The sequence below is a fragment of the Tupaia chinensis genome, unplaced genomic scaffold (genome assembly GCF_000334495.1).
Source record: "Tupaia chinensis unplaced genomic scaffold, TupChi_1.0 Scaffold000257_1, whole genome shotgun sequence".
Taxonomy (NCBI): Eukaryota; Metazoa; Chordata; class Mammalia; order Scandentia; family Tupaiidae; genus Tupaia; species Tupaia belangeri.
Genome location: NW_006159737.1, coordinates 1586074 through 1604999, shown reverse-complemented (window position 1 = coordinate 1604999; position 18926 = coordinate 1586074). Strand labels below are relative to the sequence as shown.

At 37.0% G+C, this 18926-nt stretch overlaps 2 pseudogenes; one reads left to right on the top strand and one right to left on the bottom strand.

Annotated features, from left to right (window-relative positions):
* Positions 1-479: 479 nt before the first annotated feature.
* LOC102495842 (protein SCAF11-like) lies at positions 480-4303 on the bottom strand (annotated as a pseudogene).
* Positions 4304-5636: 1333 nt separating this feature from the next.
* The window catches only part of LOC102495420 (hyaluronidase PH-20-like), a 28197-nt pseudogene continuing 14907 nt past the window's right edge, over positions 5637-18926 (top strand).

Sequence of the window (18926 nt, the reverse complement as noted above, 5' to 3'; positions counted from 1 at the left end):
GCGCTTTAAAAATATGTAGTAAGAACCATGTGATTGGTATTTTCTATTTGGTATTTCTATTTAATATTAAAAGTATTTTTCATGGTAATACATTATTTAACTTTCTATAATTAGAAGGAAAATCTTGCAGATCATACTTCATTGTTTTAGTCTGACAGAATAAATGTATTATGTATATATCTCTTTGAAAACCAGTGCACCTAGGAGTTTCTAATTTATGCCCTCCACTGTTCTAATTGAAAAGCTGTTCATCTTCCAGTATCCACACTATAAAAATGCACTTTCCCTTAAATGCTTTACTTTACCTTGAATTTTGTTTGTTTGTTTTTTTGAGTGGGGGAAGGAAGAATATAGAAGTTGCAGTGCAGACTATACTTATTTAAAACAAAACATTATGTCCTACATTGAAAGATAATTTTATCAAAACCAAATTTCAAGCACAGTTATGGAGGATTTTGAGTTAATGGGACATGTTGAAATCACACTTTGCAAATATCTTGATAACGTCCTTTGTAATGTTCCGCATCGCAGCCTGTGTTTTTTCCAGGAGACGGAGGTTCTTCCACAGTTTTCTTTTGGCTTCCCTTCCATGAATACCTGTGCTTGTCTACATAGGCTTTACCCGTATTTGCTACTTTAGCAGAATTTACTTCTCCACTCTTATTATGATAAACTTTACTGCTTTCTGTACAATCTCTTTGTATTCTTTCTTGGCGATATCTTTATTTGGGTAAAATGACTTAATAGCCAATTTTATTTTTTTATGCTGCTTTTTCTTGAATTTGCAGTTTCTTGTCTGTCTTTGAGTTGCTTGCACTGGCTTCCATGGTAACACCTACTTTGCTTTCTGCCAATTTTACAGCAGCGTTAGAGGCTTTGCTGTGACTTGATGATGAAATATTACCAGAACTTAGTCCCTGAACTGTTCACATATTTCCTGGAGCAGCTGTCAGAGTAGGCAAGACTGGAGCATTTTACTACTTACATGAGAAGCACCAAGAATACCCGCAATTGCTTTCCATCTGGCTATGAAGCAATGTAATTGACCTTTTGGGATGATGGGCTGGTGGTGGTGTGGTGGTGGTGGCAGTCCCTGAAATACATTTGTAGGAGGAGCTACCTGCAGGAGAGTCACTCCTGTGTGGAGATGCAAGGGGATGCATGCTAAATGGATTGCATTGGATGTTCATCCAAGGAGCATCAACACCCATTGGATATGGGAAAATATTTGTAGGCTGGTGTTGTGCATTCATTTGTTGCTGCATTACATTCATTTGTGTTTGCATCATATTTATAGGTAGCTGAATGCCATCAACTTGTTGGTTTGTTTGGTCTTTTAGGTTAGAATCTTGTTCAGTTGTTTCCTCTTCTTGTCTCATCCATCCAGTCTGTGGACCTGAAGAATTCTTGCTTCTTCATGAGTAGTGATTTTGTACATTGACTAACAGAGTCTTTCTCAAAGCCCAACTACATGGAGATGTCTACCCAGATGTATCTGCAGGTGTATCAAAAGAAAACTCTTGCTCACTTTTCTGCTTAGAGGGTGCTGTTCCATAAAGTTGAGAGACTCATTCCCTGAAGTGTCTGAATTCCCGGAGAGGGTTTTCGGGTTTGCCACCTATTTTTGTTCTGATCTGCATAGGTAAAATTCCCTCTGTAGGTGCTTTTGCCACGGTTACCTCTCCCACGATTAGACATCCAACCCAAACCAAAGTTTTTGTTTCAAGAAGTCCTTGAATTTTCATTTCTATTTTCTTCCCAGTGAAAATCTTTTAACTTTTCTGGATTTCTGGTTCTTGGATCAGGTTCAGAATTTATTTTTTCTGTTACCCAATTGGGGCAGTCATTTCTGTTTGTCAGTGTAATTTGGATTGTCAGTTTCTGGACTGATGTCATTTTTTTCTTTTCTTGTATTTTCATTCTGTGTCTCTGGGTCTCTCTTTCTGTGCCTATCATTCCCTCGTGGACATCTCCAACCATCATTTGTCCATCTCTCCTTCTACCCGGGAGAGTAATTCTCTCTATCATTTCTACCAAATGATGAACTCTAACATTTTGTTCTAGATTCTTGATGGTGACCTAGAATGATATCTGGACCTAGACCACCTTCTGGTTCTCCTTTCTCTATCTCAATCTCTATCACCTCCCTTTTCTCTACTCTGGGACTTGGACTTTTCTCTTGGGAAGGAAGCTTTCACTCTTGACTGAGATCTTCTGTTCTCTCTAGAAGTATCTCTTCTTGGGGACAATGATTCAGATCGTTTGCTTTCTCTGGTGCTCTCTCTTTTTGGAGACTGAGACTGAGATTGACTCTTTTCTCTTGGGATACCCTTTTTGGGGGCCTGAGAACGAGATTTTTCTCCATCCTCTGGCAGATTCTTTCTTAGGAGATGGTGACTGAGATGTCCTGCTCTCTTTTCCAGTTTTTCTTTTGGGAGATGGAGACTGAGATGACTTCTCTTGTGCAGTGTCCTTGTTGGGAGACCACGTTGTAGAAGGGGAATGAAACCTAGATCTTCAGATATAAGACTTGGGGGCTTTATCTATTCTATTGTATCTATTGGGCTTTCAGATGGTTGTGATACAGTTTCAACATTTTCATTTGCAGGATCAGATGATGGCATACAGTTTTCAGAGCTGTGTACTCCAAAATTTTTATTCAATTGTTCGGAATCACAATTTCCAGATGGTTCAATTTCAGATTCATTTTGAACACTGGAAAATGAATCACACTCCCTAGGTATCATTTCATTACTGTCTTCACTAAAAAGCTTCTGAATCTGATCAGTGTGTGTGTTAGACAACTCTATAGACCTCGCATGCTCGACCAGAGATTCAGTCTTTCCTTCTAATGATATCTCGTCATTGATGATATTATTGTTTTTTTGTAAATTATTTTCAGAGTCCTGAATACTACCGATATTTTCACTTTCTCAAGTATGATATATTGCAGTTATTTCTGCACTTTCAGTTTTCACATGCTCAAGCAACTCAATGTCTGAGCTCTCAACAGACTTTTTGTCCATTGTTTGTATTCTTTTTCCCTCAGAAGATTCTAATGTGGGGCTCTCTACAGGCTCTTCTATTTATACTGTGGTATGTCTATGATCAGTAATTTCTACCATGGAATTCCCTATCATTTTTTATTAGTTACTAACTCTGCACTATCAGGTAATTCACCTAGAGGACTAGATACAGGTTGGTGTTTTTTAATTTCAGATCCTGAACATGTAAAAAAATCATTCGGAGGACGATCTGTACATGTATCCACCGTTACCTCTGATTCTGAGAGTCCAGTTATCTGGTCTTGATTTTCCAGTGGATCACTCTTTTCTTCAAAAATATTTTTAGAAATATCCCTTTTTACACATAAAAATTTATCCTGTATTTCTGTGTTCTCAAGTTTTTTAACTTCTTCCTCCTTTTCAAGTAGCCCAGGAGGATCTTGAGTACAAGACTTGGAATATGAAGATTCTCCTTTTTCTGTATCATGATTCTCGGTATGTACCTCACTTTTTTCTATTTGCTTGCTGCTGCAACTTTTCAGGCAATTAGCAGGCTGATGTCTACATTTGTCTGCTCACTACAAATGTTATTATTTTCTACATCCGACAGGTGCTCTACTCTAACACAGGTGGTGTATCAGATTCTGCTGCTTCATCTACTGAATCACTGGAAGATGATTTTTCAGGGGGAGGGACAGAGCTCTGAAACTTCTTTTTCAGTAAAGGTGGTTTTCTTCCTCTTCTTTCAGGCTTCCATTTTGGAGTCTGTCTTGTTTGCTTTCCTGACTCAGCTGATGAGGAATCGTTCAAAGGTGGATTACTGTTCGCTGTGGCATCACACCCAGAACTATTTGATATTGGTGATCTTTGGGATTAACAGTTTTCGGCCCTCATAGTCCACGTAGATCTCCTCGTAGGAGGTATTGCTGTAGGCTTTCACCTTGCTCCTCTAGTATTTGATGTACCAGAAGTTTGCTTCTTTTCTTCTCCTTTTGAGTATGTGCTAATGCATAGCCCTTGCAATAAGTACCAAGATTTTCTAATGATATGGTGGTACTTGTTGGAAAAATCACTCTTGGTGACACAGAAGAAATGAGAGCAAGGACTTCTGTTTCAACATGCCAGGGTATAAAACCAAATCTTCCAATTCCAGGTAATGTATCAAGAAACCATGACAGTTCTGGTGCCTGTCTCTTCTGCCTTATCAATGCAGTGCTTTCACTGACTTCCAAAAATTCTGTACAGTAAGTTCTATAGATAAAAGAAGGTTCTCCAGTATCACGACTAGAAGAAAACATACTGGAGAAAAAAACTTCTAAAGTACTGACTTGTACATGATTTTTTCTTCAAGGCTTTTTTATCTTTATAGCTACATTTTTCTTTCCTCTTGATTCACTTCTGTTTGAAGAGTTTCTATGTATTATCTTCAAGTCAAAACATTTTAAACTTGAGAGATCTCTTCTAATGGCTTTATTTCTTATATAGCTTTTAAAATTTTCATGATAAGAGAGCTGTTTCTTAAAAGAACTTCCATTTTTTTTCTTGTGTTTCTCTCAGCTCTCTTTTTGCTTGAACCTTGACATAACCTTCCAGTGTACTGAATTTAAACACTGCTGGAAAAGGTTTTGATCCATAGGACTAGAAGCCACTATCCTAGTCTTCTGAAGCATTGAAAATTCCCAGCTCAGACAAACTCATATTTAAAAGTAAAAACAGAAACACTTCCTTATTTGGGAATTCAGGATTCTTGATTTCTAATATTTCTTGCTTCTTTCTGCTGCTCTATCCACAATCACATAGGCTGCCTATAGATAGCCCCTCCTCTGCTTTTCTAAGAATACAAGTCTCACAGAAGACATGGTTACAGCTTTCTAGAAAACCAACTTCATTCTCTAATAGGCAATTGAGACATACTGGGCACCTGTCACCCTCATAGTACAACACACCAGTAGTAGTAGTGTTCTCTGTTTCCTTCACCTTCCATAGCTTCATAATCCTGATCTCCTGCATGTAAGGTGATTATAATTTTCTTCTTCATTTCTCCTTGAAATACAATTTCCTCAGGCCGAGGTCGAGGTGCAGGTCCCTAGGTCCCGGTCACTCCGCCAAGCTCCCGAAAATGGACTCCTTTGTGTGCCTTGGATTGTCCTGGGGGAGCGGCGCGCTGGGCTGGCTCTAAGGGCTTAGAGTGTAGGTGGTGAGGCAGGAAGAGACCAGCCCGGGCTGGTTGGCTGCTGCTTCGGTTTGTGCTTTGGCTGCTCCCCTCCCGCTTCGGGGCGTGGCGGGCTCTCCTCCCTGTGAACTTGGCCCTACTTGCATTTTTTCCCCCCATAGGGCATGTGTGCTTGCCAGAGACAGAGAGAGGGAAACTGAGAAATCACCCCACAGCAGAGCTGGCCAGGTCATGATCCCTTCTCCTTCATTATCCTCTCAAGATTTTGTACATAGGAGCACAAGCACCCTGCATGATTTTCAAGTGTGATGGTCTGGAATTTGAACTGTGGTCCAACATGTGAAAATGCAGTGCCTTCACAGCCACATCAACTGCTAGTCCCTGTTTTTTCTTTCATTTGTTTGTCAGTGATGGGAAAGAATGGATAATTTGCTATGGTAGGGACTTAAGTTCCAGTAATGAATGGTATAATTTACATCATACCTTCTTTTTCTTCTTAGCATACTATTAATCTAAATAAAGAGAACAGTTCTGGTCTTCTCCTAGTAACTCATTTTTTCATTATTATAAATAATTATCTTATTTAACTTTATTTATTTATTCATTTTAATTTGTCAAGAGAGTGAGAAAGAGAGAAGGGAAAGTGAGAAAGCAAGCTTCTTGGTCCGACTTGAACTGCAATTAGCCGTGTGGGAGTCCAGTGCCCTTAACCACCATGCCACCTGCCAGCCCTCCTAGTAACTCTTATCAATTAGAAAAAAATAAATGGAGAATTTGGTTAAACTTACTGTGCTACAGAAATACAAACTAAAATATGTTCTATATTCTTTTTCTCTTATAGATGATGTAACTCATAAAACACTTCTGAAACATGAAATAAGAATATTTAATTGTAACACAGTAACTATACCTCTTCAACCATCAGAGTGACTCCATTTTACTATTTTTCATCTGTGTCCAGATCTTGCATGAAATATGGGGTAAGCTAAAGTGTGCAGGAAGAAATAAGTGATTGTCATAGTCATTTCACTTTGCAATGGGGGTGAAAAGTTTCAAGGACTCTTTTTTGAGAGCCCTGTCAAGTCCAGTGGAACATCCCAGAAAATGTTCACCTTCCTTTTCGTTCCATTCTGAATTTCAGAGCACCGCCTTTATTCCTAAGGCGACTTTCATCTGAGCCTGGAATGTCCTCTCTGAATTTTGTGTTGGAAGGTTTAATGAACTGCTAGATCTGAGCTTCTCCTCTTTACTAGGCCACCCACAAAAAGATGCCACAAGGCAAAATATCACGAGATTTTATAATGATAGACTTGGCTACTACTCTTATATAAGTGAAAAAGCAGGTACAAATGTACATGGGAGGACTACCCTCAAAAGGCAGCTTTAAAAAATCATCTAAGATTTTAGCTAAGTCTTTTAGACAAAGCTAAAAAAGACATTTTCTATTACAGGCCAAAAGACAATTTGGGCTTTGGTTGTCATTGACTGGGAAAACTGGTAGCTCCTGGGAAAGAAACTGGAAATCTAAAGATGTGTACAAGAATGAGCCTATTGATTTAGTTCGGCAAGGAAATATACAACTTTATGTCACAAATGCTGACAACAGGGCCAAAGCAGATTTTGAAAAAGTAGTAAAGAATTCCATACTAGAGACTTTAATATTGGGAAAATGGCTTAGGCCAAAACATTCATGGGGTTATTACCTTTTTTCAGATTGTTACAACCATAATTATGATGACCCCAATTACAATGGAGCTTGATTTGATATAGAAAAGAGAAGAAATAATAATTTTGACTGGTCATGGAAGGAAAGCACTGCCTTTTCCCATCTGTTTATTTGAGGAGTAACTTGAGGTCTTCTCAAAAGGTTGCATTCTTGGGAACCAGCAGTTAGAGTAATGGCTATGTCGCTGGACTCCCACGTAGTTGACCGCGGTTCGTGTCCCGGACCCGGTGGCTTAAAACTCACGCCGGGCGCGTGTGCGTGCGTGCCCAAGATCCCCAGAGGAGAATGGAGGAGAAGGGATTGCGGCGTGACCATCCCCCCTGGGGGGTGATTTCTCGCTTTCTGTCTCTATGTCTCTCTCTGTCTGTCTGGCGAGCGCACGCGCCCTACAGTGAAAATCTCTCCAAAAAAAAAAAAAAAGGTTGCATTCTTTGTTCATAATCATGTTCAGGAAGCCATCAAGCTTTCTAAAGTATGTGATGTTAAAAATCCACTTCCAGTTTTCTGGAAGTGGAGGAAAAAAAGGCAAAATATACAGAAAATAAGAAATGGAAAATTATGTGTTGACAATAACACATATGTTGATGTGCTTGATTGAGCCAATATGCAGTGTACTGTGAATAGAAAAATCTCATTTTGTATGCCATAATGATGTACAGTGAATGAATGTAAATAAATAAATAAAAATAAATAAATTAAAAAAAAAATCCACTTCCAGTTTTCATATATACTCACTTAGTTTTTACTGATCAAACTTTGAGATTACTGTTTCTGGTAACTCAAAGTATGAGGACTCTAAAATAGTGCCCACCAATGTTATTCAGTGAATATAGTCATCATTTTTGAAGGGAGAGAAATTTAACCTTTAATATTATTTGGGCATACACACACAAGTAGTTTTGTATTATTATATTAATGAAAAATAAGCATCAGTTAAATCTTCAATGTAATCCTATAATCTCTTAGCAACATGAGAATTAAGTAGTGTAGAGAATGCATGAACTCATTTTTTTTTTTTTCCTTTCATGGGCTTGCTCTCTTTCAATAGTGTGATTAGAACAACAAAATAGCCTTTTTAAAAATGTACTTATTTATTCATTTTTTAAAATTTCACTTAGGTTGCTTGCACTTGCCAAAGATTGACAGAGAGAACAAGAGAGAGAAAGTGAGAAAGTACCCGTATGGGAGACGGCCATGCTGCAATCCTTTCTCTGCCCTTTCTCCCTCCAGTTAGGATTTTTGCCGTAAATGCATATGTATTTGGTGTTGTGCGTTCAGCTATGTGGCATCTGGCTGTCTTAATAACCACACCACCAACTGGTCTTTATATATTTCTTTTTCTTTTTTTCTTTTTTTTAAAGATTTTACCATAGGGTACCTATGTTCACCAGAGAGAAGCATAGAGAGACTGAGAGGGAAAATACAAAATCACCCTCTAGTGTGATGGCCACATTGCAATTCCTTCCCTTCCATTCTCCTCTTGGGATTTTGGACACTCACGCACATGAGCCCAGCATGAGTTTCAGGTCACCAGGTCTAGGACTCAAACCATGTTTGGCCATGTGGGAGTCCAATGTCTCAACCACCATGCCCCTGCTGGCTCCCCCTATATTTTTAAAGAATTATTTAATTTAATTTATTATTATTATTTAATTTGAACAGAAAGAGACACAGATAGAGAGAGAGAGAGAGTGGGAAAGTGAGAAAGCAAGCTGCCAGGTCCAGTACTTGAACTAAGGTGGATCATGTGGGAATCCAGTCCCTCAACCATCATGCCATTTGCAGGTCCCATATATGTTTTTTAATAGCAAGGTAGTGGCTGTCTAAAAGATAGAAATAAATAGTGAAAAAATATTTAAATAGTTATTACTGAGTCAGGATACTTAGGTTGGCTGTTCCTGTCTGATGTATGACACTTTCATTTTATTCTTACCTGCTAACTCTTCCTGTCACACTTTGCCAGCATGACCTCATGAATACACTTGGTGAAAATGTTGCTCTGGGTGCCTCTGGAATTGTAATCTGGGGAAACCTTAAATTAATGCGAAGTATGGTAAGTTGATGGAAATAGATGAAAATATTTCTACCTTCAATGTTTTTGAGGATCGTTTTGGTATTTAATGAGTAAATAAGTACTATTTTATCTTAGTCCCTAGTAGTAGATGCTCAATTAATACTTGTTGAATAAAATACATTTGTGTGATCATTTTTAAGGCAGAAAATATTTTACCTTTTTCCACTGAGTATATAGAAATTAGGGAGATTTTTTTTTCTTGTTTTCTGCATGTTTTGCTTTTATCCCCCCATCCTTGCTTCCATATCTCTTACCCTCTGCCATCTCCCACTCTCCTCCCACACTGTCTCTGGTATCTATGTTTGCTTTCTATACCGTTTTCTCCCCACATTTTATTGAATTACCAAAGACCCTAATCAATCCAAATACCCTCATAGCAAACACAGGTGACACACACATTTCCATGAACACAAGTCTAACTTTATGCATCCTATAAAGTAGCACCTAGCTGGGGCTACATATCCTACTGCAGTCATTGAATAGATATATATTTTTTTTTTCCTGAAACTTTTTGTTTTTTGTAACTCAATTTAGAAATTAGGGAGATTAACTGAAATTCTTTAGTAATGCTTAGTAAGTCAATAAAGACTACAAATTTCAATGTCTGACATGGTGTTTGGGATCCAATGATAGATCTTTTTTTATTTTCATTGTTTAATCCTCCATAACAGGATTTGGTCCATCACTTCGTCAATCCTCTTGACTCCATGGAAGATAAAACAGTAGTATGGACACTGTTGAATTGGAGCTAAACTTTTCCTTTTCTAAAGAATATGGAAAAGCTAGTGACGAATGTGCCAGAGAGAATGTCAAATAAAGCCCATAATCTCGGACCTGTAGAAAATAGACTTTATACACTAAGACCAGAAGAGACCTTTTATGAAGCAATATATTTATCTTTAGTCTTTCAGATAGAATAGCCATAGTTTTACTTCATTTAAAAATGCAATTTTTTCAAGGTAGTCTAAATCTTTTTGTAGGTCGTTTAATTTATTGTCTTTCATATTATCCCCAAATAAACAGAAATAATAGAAAATATAAGTTCAGAGAAAGGTATAGGTTCCTTTTTTATGTCAGGTAATTACTTTGAAATTGTTGTTCTCCTAAGTCTATTACTAATTTCATGCATTGTTTTCCCAAAGCCATAAATTCCTTTCTCAAAGTGTCCTTAATTTTAAAATAAAACCATTTTTAATCCTTCATACTACCTTCTGGAGAAAAAGAAATAAAGAAAGAAAGAACTGGAATCTCTACCCCCCCTTTTTTTTTCTTATTTTTTAGTATTCAATCAATGAACTTCTTTATAGCATACAAAAAGATTTTTTCCCAGCATGAATACATTATATATTAATCCAGTCAAAGATATTACCATATATATTAGCATTTTCTTTTGTTTGTTTGGTCCTTAGAGTTTTATTTTAATGCAGAGTTAAAAAGAACATAATGGAATGGTTCCCTCTTTACATACGTTGTTTCTATTTTATGGAGGGCTCAGAGAAGTTGATTTCTTAAAGTCTTCTATTTAAAGAGGTTTTAAGTTGCTACAGGCACGAACTGTGTGCCCTGTGCCCTGATTCCTTTGCAGAAAAGTTATCTTGCTTTGGAAATTCCTTATTTCAAATTGGTTTTCGTTCAATTTTTTTAACTTTCTTTTTTATCCTTTGTTGATTTATTTTTACATTTTCCCACAAACATTTACTTTACATATCAAAAAAATAATGCTCATACTCCATAGTTCTTGAGAGTTAATAAGCAATTTTCAAAATTTCATAACACTGAATTTTAAAGATAATGTTCAAAATATTTATTATAATTTTGTTTGTGATTCTATAACCACAGAGACAGTTTGGTTTTAAATATTTTTTGAGAAAATATTTACATGTCAACCACTCAAACTGTTGAAAAGCAAATGCCCAGCACACAAGTCACATATAAGCCTTCTTAATTCAGCCCTACCTACCAAGTATTCTGTGATATACCATCTGCTAGCAAAGATTAGTGTCTTTTTTTCCTTCAAAGTCTTCCTCAACATAATCCTCTGATTGTGGTTGCTCTTTTGTAATCTCTGCTGATTACAATGCTGGGCTAGAAAAGTCCAGGTTATTTTATAGTACAAATTCTTTCATATATCTTCTCTAATCCTCTCTGCCAGGCAGAACTGTTTATGGTGCCAGGCAATCTTTTCAAGAGCTTCTGTTGACTTACTTGAGATCTACCTTAGTTTCCTAGTTTTCTGACTGATCTTTAGATATGACATTTCAGTCAAAGCCCTGTCCAATAATGAGTATTTCCAATTTCTGATTCACTGCAACTGGTTGAACTTATGCAAATAACCCTTCTACCACAAAATAAGAATACTTTCAAATATTTTCCAATTCCAGAGGGGCCAGGAAGGAAGAAAAGTTTATGTTTCCATTTAAAGAAACAAAGAAACAAGAAGAAAAAATATTTTAACAAATAGCTGAACCTGTCAACAGCTCAAAAGAAAGCAAAATCCTTAAATTGGGAAGAAAATAATTAAAAAACAGTAATGTTTTACTAAAAAGTCATAAAATTCTATTTCACCAGTTTAGTCTTATGTTCAATCTCTTGTGTTGAATTTGCAGTGTTACGGTGGTCCAATCTTTCTGTTTAAATACTGGAAGTTAACGCTCAATGTTATTATTGATATTTCTTGTCCATATCATTAAGTTGATAATTTTCTTGGTTGCTTTTTGTTCTCTTATTTCTGTATGTGTGTCTTTAGTTTTCCTGGTAGAGCACTCCTTTCAGAACTTCTTGAAAAGTGGGTCTGGTATTGGCAAATTCTTTCAGGTCTTGTTTATCTGAGAATGTTTTTATCCTTTCTCTTCATACGAAGGATAATCTTGCCGGGTATAGTATTCTTGGTTGAAACTGTTTTTCACTTAACACTTTGAATATATTTTTCCATTCTTTCCTAGCTCGCATTGTATCTGATGAGAAGTCTGATGTTAGCCTGACGGGATAACCTTTTTAAGTAACCTGATGTTTCTCTCTTGCCAAATTTAGTATCTTGTCTTTGTGAATTTTGCCAATCTGGCTATGATGTGCCTTGGAGAAGATCTTGGGTTGATGCTATGTGGGGTCCTTTGTATTTCTTGGGTCTGGATATTTGAATGCCTCTCTAGATTCAGAAAGTTTTATTCTAGGATTTCATGGAATAGATTATCAATGCCCCTATTAGTTCCTTTACTTTATGGGATACTGATTATCTGGATGTTTTGGCACTTAATGGTGTCTAGTATTTCTCAGTTTTGGGGGTTATTTTTTCAGTTTTTTGTTGTTGTTGTTGTTTTTACTAGATCAGAGGTTTTGCCTTCAACATCCAAGATTTGACCTTCTGCATGGACTAATCTGCTTTTAATACTTTCAAGGGAGGTTTTGATTTCCTGAATTGCAGCCTTCATCTCTAATAGCGCCATTTGGTTTTTTTCTTTCTTCTTTTTTTTTAATTTCTTTTTCTTTTTTTTTCCTTTTTTTTTTTTTTTTTTTTTTTTTTAATGGTGTGTATTTCCTCTTTCCGATCAGGCAAGAACTTCCTCACCTCTTGGGACTTACTGTCTCTTTTCTCCTACATCTTCTGGAGTTCATTGTCTCAGCACTTGCGTCTCATTTAGTTTTGTCACTATGAGTATTTTGAATTCTCTATAGGACATTTCCATGCGTTCTACTGTACTGTCTGTGGATGATGAGGGATTGTTCTTTTCCCTGAGGGGAGAGATATTTTCTTGGTTTCTCACATTTCTTGTGCCTCTGCAGTGGTTTCTGGTTATTCTGTGACAAAATCTCTCTTCTACTGTGCTTTGCAATATGGTATCCACAGAAACAAATTATGAGTTAAGATGTATAAAAAGAGGTTTGTTCCCTAAAGCAGGAGGTTCAACAAGCATTGAGGATTTCAACGACTCTAAAAGTATTCAGATGCTTGGCTACTGTACACCTAGGCCTATCTAGATACTGAGTGTGTGGAGTGTGTAGAGCAGAATGGGAAAGTAAGGTTAAAAAAAATAAAAGAAAAGGAAGAAAAAAAAAGGAAAAAAAAAGACAAAAGCAACTAAAAAAGAGAACAAAAATATTCTTTTAAAGATAAAAAAGAAAACCTTGTGTGCGCTACACACCAAGACACACCTCAGATTTGAAATGGCTTCTGAAATTAGAAAGAGAAAGAAAAGGCCGGAGGTGAGAAGTGGTTTAAAAATTAAAATAAAGTAAAAAATTTAAAGAGAAAAAAGGAGCACAAGCCAGATAGGATAGACAGGGACAGAAAGAGGACAGAGGTTGCCCTACCTTGTCTGAGTATTTCAGGAGTCTACAAGATGGAGTTTAGAGCATAACTTCCCTGAACACTCCAGGACACACCTTAGATTTGAAATGGCTTCTTGTCTGAATATTTCAGGAGCCTAGTGAAATCTCTACCCTTAAACTGATGAGGAATGACTCAAGCATTCTTCAATGAGTACAGTGATGTCACAAGTTAGTTCCATGTCATACTTGTTTTTTAATAGCACTTTAATCTTATATTCACATTCTACTGTTGTAATTCACAAATCATCTTCACCATTGTTCATACAGGGGCAGTCCTTCAACCATTTTTTAAAAAAGGTTTTTGGCATAGGGCATGTGTGCTCACCACAAAGAGACAGAGAGACAGAGAGAAAGTGAGAAATCACCCCCCGGGGAGATGGCCTCACTGCAACAATCCCTTCTCCTCTATTTTCCGCCTAAGAGTTTTGGCCCATACACAAGTGCCTGGTGTGATTTTCAAGCTCACAGGACTGGGAACTGAACCAAACTGCAGTTGGCCATGTAGAAGTCCAGCACCTCAACCACTAAGCCACCTGCTGGCTCTCAGTTCTTCAACTGTAAGATGATTGTATTTTACTTAATGACACTATTCAAAATTGTCTCCCATAAGACTCTTTCTGCTACCTTTCCCAATTTATGATAATTCTGAACACTTATTTCATCATGACTTCCCCCTTTTCCTATGTCATTTGTAATCCACAGAGTCATCAATTACTTGTCATATTTCCTCTGAGTCAGTGACAACTTGAGAAACTAGTAATTGCAGGCTAACATGCAATTACTGGCACTGATCTGCAACAAATGCAATAAGCCACTTTTTATCATTCCTCCTTAGTAGCAGTGGTGTGACAGAATCAACTCTACTGGTCCCAGCATGTGCAACCTGATTGTCAAACATTCAGGAAATTTTTGAGCCGATTGTTAAACACAGCTATTACTAAAAATTAAATTAGAAAAACTTACCACGTGATCAATTATGTTAAAAACAAAGGTAATAAATACTTACAAGATATCAAATATTTTATTATTATTCATGCACATAAGGTTATTTTCCTCTATTGTATTGGTATAAATGTAAATAGAAAGTAATGTCATACTACTCTGCATTATATCATATTGTGTAGTGGTGGTGCCCTAAAGTTTTAATTCTGCATTCAGTGGTGCCAGTTTAAAATCGATGGTGAGAATATTTACACCATGGATACTTAGACAAATTATATGCATGAGGCTTTGTCTGCTAGAGAGTGAGACTGAACTCTTCCCATAGACTACATCTTATACTGGCTAATGATTCTCAAATCATTCTCATGCCATTACTCCTCATTTTGTCTAGTCTTTCCTCTGTGGAGTCGAGGAAGAAACGGCAATGTCATCTGAACTTGGTACACATTCTTATATATCTTTCACACTGGGAGTATAGTGTTGAAAATATTGACAAAGTTCAGATACTGCTGAAGGTTATAAGTGCTTAGAAAGGATTTTCAAACAAAAATTATTCACGTAGTAAATGATCTACAGACAACTGAAATATAGAGATGTGGGAGAACTGGTAAGAAATGTATCCAAGAGGAGCATGGTACAATTAGAGCTGCCACCTGAATGCCAAGATGGAGTTAACCATATTAAAATTTAGATGAAAGAGTATTCCAAGCAGAGGGAAGAATTTGTGAGTTTGATATTAACTGTTCATGCTGGCAACATTACTACTTTATCTAAGGTTGAACAGTTGCAGAAAGATCATATCAAAAGAAAGAAAGATCACACTATGATGAACTGTATATAGTCTAGAGAACTGAATTTTACTCCAAATCCTCCAAGCACAGGACCAGCAGGTGGCATGGTGGTTAAGGCACTGGAAACTCCCACATGGCTGACCATGGTTCGAGTCCTGGACCTAGTGACTTGCTTTCTTACTTTATCTCTCACCCTCTGTGTCTCTCTCTGGTCAAATTTAGAAATAAATGAATGAATACATTTAAAAAATTAAATAATTCTTTAAAAAATTCTCCAAGAAAGCCACTGGAGCATTAAGATGATATATAGTATATTAGTTTTCTATTGCTTGTATAAAAATTATAACAATCTTAGTGGCTTAAACAACAGGAATTACTATCTTATAGCTTTTTGTTTTTAAAGTTTCTTTCATGAGCAAGGAAGACAGGTGCACTCAACAAGGTCTTATTTGGCAATCCCCTCCCCCTAGCTTCCCAGAAATTCAGAATCATATGAGTGTGTGCCTCCGGCATGCACAAGTTCTGGCCAGCACAGGACCAGAGGACCATGTCTGACATGTCCCACATAACCTCAGTATTGGTTGAGCAGTACATTCTAAAGTTCTCCAGGTTAGAAATCCAACATGGGTCTCAATGGGCTAAAATCTAGGTGCCAGCTGAGATGCATTCTTTTCTAGGGGTTATTTATTACTTGCATGTTTGGGTAGGGAGATTCGACTCTTTGTGGTAGTAGCAATGAGATCTTTACTATCCAGTTGGCTGTTGGTTAAAAGCCATTTCCAGTTTATAATGGTCACTGCATTCTTCAGCTGTCTCTATTTATGTATCTTTAAAGTCAGCAACAGTGGGTTGAGTCCCTCTTTCACTTTGAATCTCTCTTCCTTCTGGCATTTCATCTTTCTAATCCAGTAAGAAACAGTTCCCTACTTTCAAGGACTTATAAAATTTGATTGATCCCTCCAATATACTATGATCTCCTCTCCCCACGGTCCCTACTCACACCTGCAAGTTCTCTTTGTCAAAAGCTAACATAGTCACAAGCACTTGGAGATTAGGGAGTAGACATCTCTACTGTCCATTAATGGATGAATAACAATGATAATGTTGGCCATTATTCTGCCAACGATAGGTAGCATCATCTCGAGGAATGTAACAAGAAATACATTCCAGTGGAAGCAGCCAAGAGTCCCCAACTTACTTACCACCACCACTTCCTTTGGTCTGCTGCGAGTCTAACAAAGCCAGTTCGCTCAATGGAATTGTTGGTCTCGAAAGAGCGTGACTATCTTCAATCTTTTTAAAAGGACAGTGTCTAGGTTTTAGAACATATCAGTCTCAAGACTATTCATTTCTGTCTCTCATAACTGATGGACCCTCTGCCAAATTTGTGAAAGAGCTGTCATTATTCACCACTACACTGGCTACATCTAACACTTAATATAAAGTATACTAACTTAAACCTGTTCAGTTGTTTTGACTCAGCAATTTCAAAACCACTCCTTTCAATGATGTTTTAACTTATCTAATCAATGTGATACTTATTATATCTATTTATAGTTTATTGAGTATTAACTGAAAATCTACTAAGGCTTCTGTTAGGCACTTTTATATGCAATGTATCTTCACAACTTCAAAACAGTTCTATGAGGTAAACAGCATAATTATCTTTATTTTATAGATGTTGGAGCTGAAGCACAACCAGTTTAATTAATTTGCTCGAGGTCACCAAGATAGAAAACAAAGGGTTAGAAAGCTTAAGAGAGTCCCAAGTTCAAGAAAGCCATTACTAGAATGGTTACTCTAATCAGGAGAGATGCACCCTGGAGTCCATATTCAGCTGTATCATTCTATTACCCTAATTAGTTATGAGTTATTGAGGAAGATCAAGGCTAGGGCAAGTTAAGCCCCAACTGGTTAATAATTCAGTGACATAAAGTGGCACGTAAAACTTACAAACATTTAAGAATTTTTTGAATAATTGCCTATTAACATAAAAAAGATAAAATATTTCTTATCTTTTGCCCAGTTTTTTAAGTCTTCTTAAAAATTATTTATTGTGGGACCAGCAAATGGTGTAATGATTATGTCAGTGGACAGCCATGTAGTCGAACGTGGTTTGAGTCCTGGACCCAGCAGCTTAAACTCATGCAGGACACGTGTGCGAGCGTGCCCAAAATCCCGAGAAGAGAATGGAGAGAAGGGATTGCAGTGTGGCCATGCCCCTAAGGGAGTGATTTCTCGCCTTTTGTCTCTCTGTTTCTCTCTGTCTCCCTCTGTCTCTCTGACAAGTGCACACACCCTATAGAAAAAAATCTCTCTTAAAAATAAATAATAATTAAAAAATTGCTTATTGCAGTGAATTAATTCGCGTTTAAGATACCCTGTCCTTTGATAGTCTGACTTTGTTTTAATTTTTCAGAAATCTTGCCTGAATCTAGACAATTACATGACACACAACTGAATCCTTACTTAGTCAACATCATTCTAGCAGCCAAATGTGTAGCCAAATGCTTTGCCAGAACAAAGGAGTGTGTACAACGCTGGAATTCCAATGACTATCTTCACCTGAACCTAGTGAATTTTGATATACAACTTAGGAAAGGCAGAACCTACGCAGTACGTGGAGAACCCACCCTTGAAGACCTGCAGTGATTTTCTGAAAAATTCTATTGTAGTTGTTGTACCAACATGAGTTGTAAGAAGAGAGTTGATATAGAAAACATTTATGTTATTAATGTGTGTGCTGCTAAAAAATATTTGTATAGATGCCTTTCTAAGCATAGGACCTAGTGATCATCCTTTCAAATGGAAAGATGAGCCTTCTCTCATTTCCAGCGGTGCCTTCTCCTCCATAGCATCTGCCCCATTGTCTCTCTGCGTTCCTGGGAAAGATACCAGTGGATGCCTCAAAGCCAATCGTCCTGTGGAAACAATCACCAACAACCAAGAGGGCTGTTGGAATGATAATTGGGAAAACATTCCAGTCATTTATATCTTCGAAATAGAGGAAGTGAATCAAGGGTTCCAAGTAAAAGTTTGGTGTCTATTAAATTATCTATCTACATAGTTTGTGTTTTGATATGTTTTAAAATTTTATATTTAATAGTTTAAACCAGCTTTTACATAAGTCATAATAATGCCTACATACTTGAAATTTGTCATTTGAAATGTGACTCAAACTCATGGTCAAAATACTATTTTGACTTTTTAAAAGCAAATAATTTTTTCCCAAGATCAATTTGAACTTGGACTTACTCACTGATAGACAAAAGACAGTGACATTTCTAACTTTCAAAATTGTGGTCAGAACTGTTTCCATTAATCCATTTACTACATTTTACTATTGAAATTCAAAGTAGAATTGCAATTACTAACGCATATCAGAATTTCTTTTATAAGAAAATGTCCAATTTTGTATTTTCTAATTGACATGAGCCTAGAGCAAATGTTTCAAATGCTAAGAGGTGCCCGTTACATTTTCAGTTATATCAGAGAGTGATTGCAAAATCTTAGAAGTTCAGTTTTCTTCTGAGAAGAATGAATATTTGAATAAAGCCAAGTTACTTTAAATAAATAATGTTTTTTTTATAAGTAGCTTACAATTTGTAATAAAAATGACAGGGAAATATTAAGTTGAAAACCCCTATCAGGAACCAGCAGTGAACGTAATGGCTAAGTTGACCGTGGTTTGCGTCCCGGACCCGGTGGCTTAAAACTCACGCCGGGAGCATGAGCGTGCATGCCCAAGATCCCGAGAGGAGAATGGAGGAGAAGGGATTGTGGCGTGACCATCCCCCATGGGGAGTGATTTCTCGCTTTCTGTCTCTCTGTCTCTCTCTGTCTGTCTGGTGAGCGCATGCGCCCTATAGCGAAAATCTCTCCAAAAAAA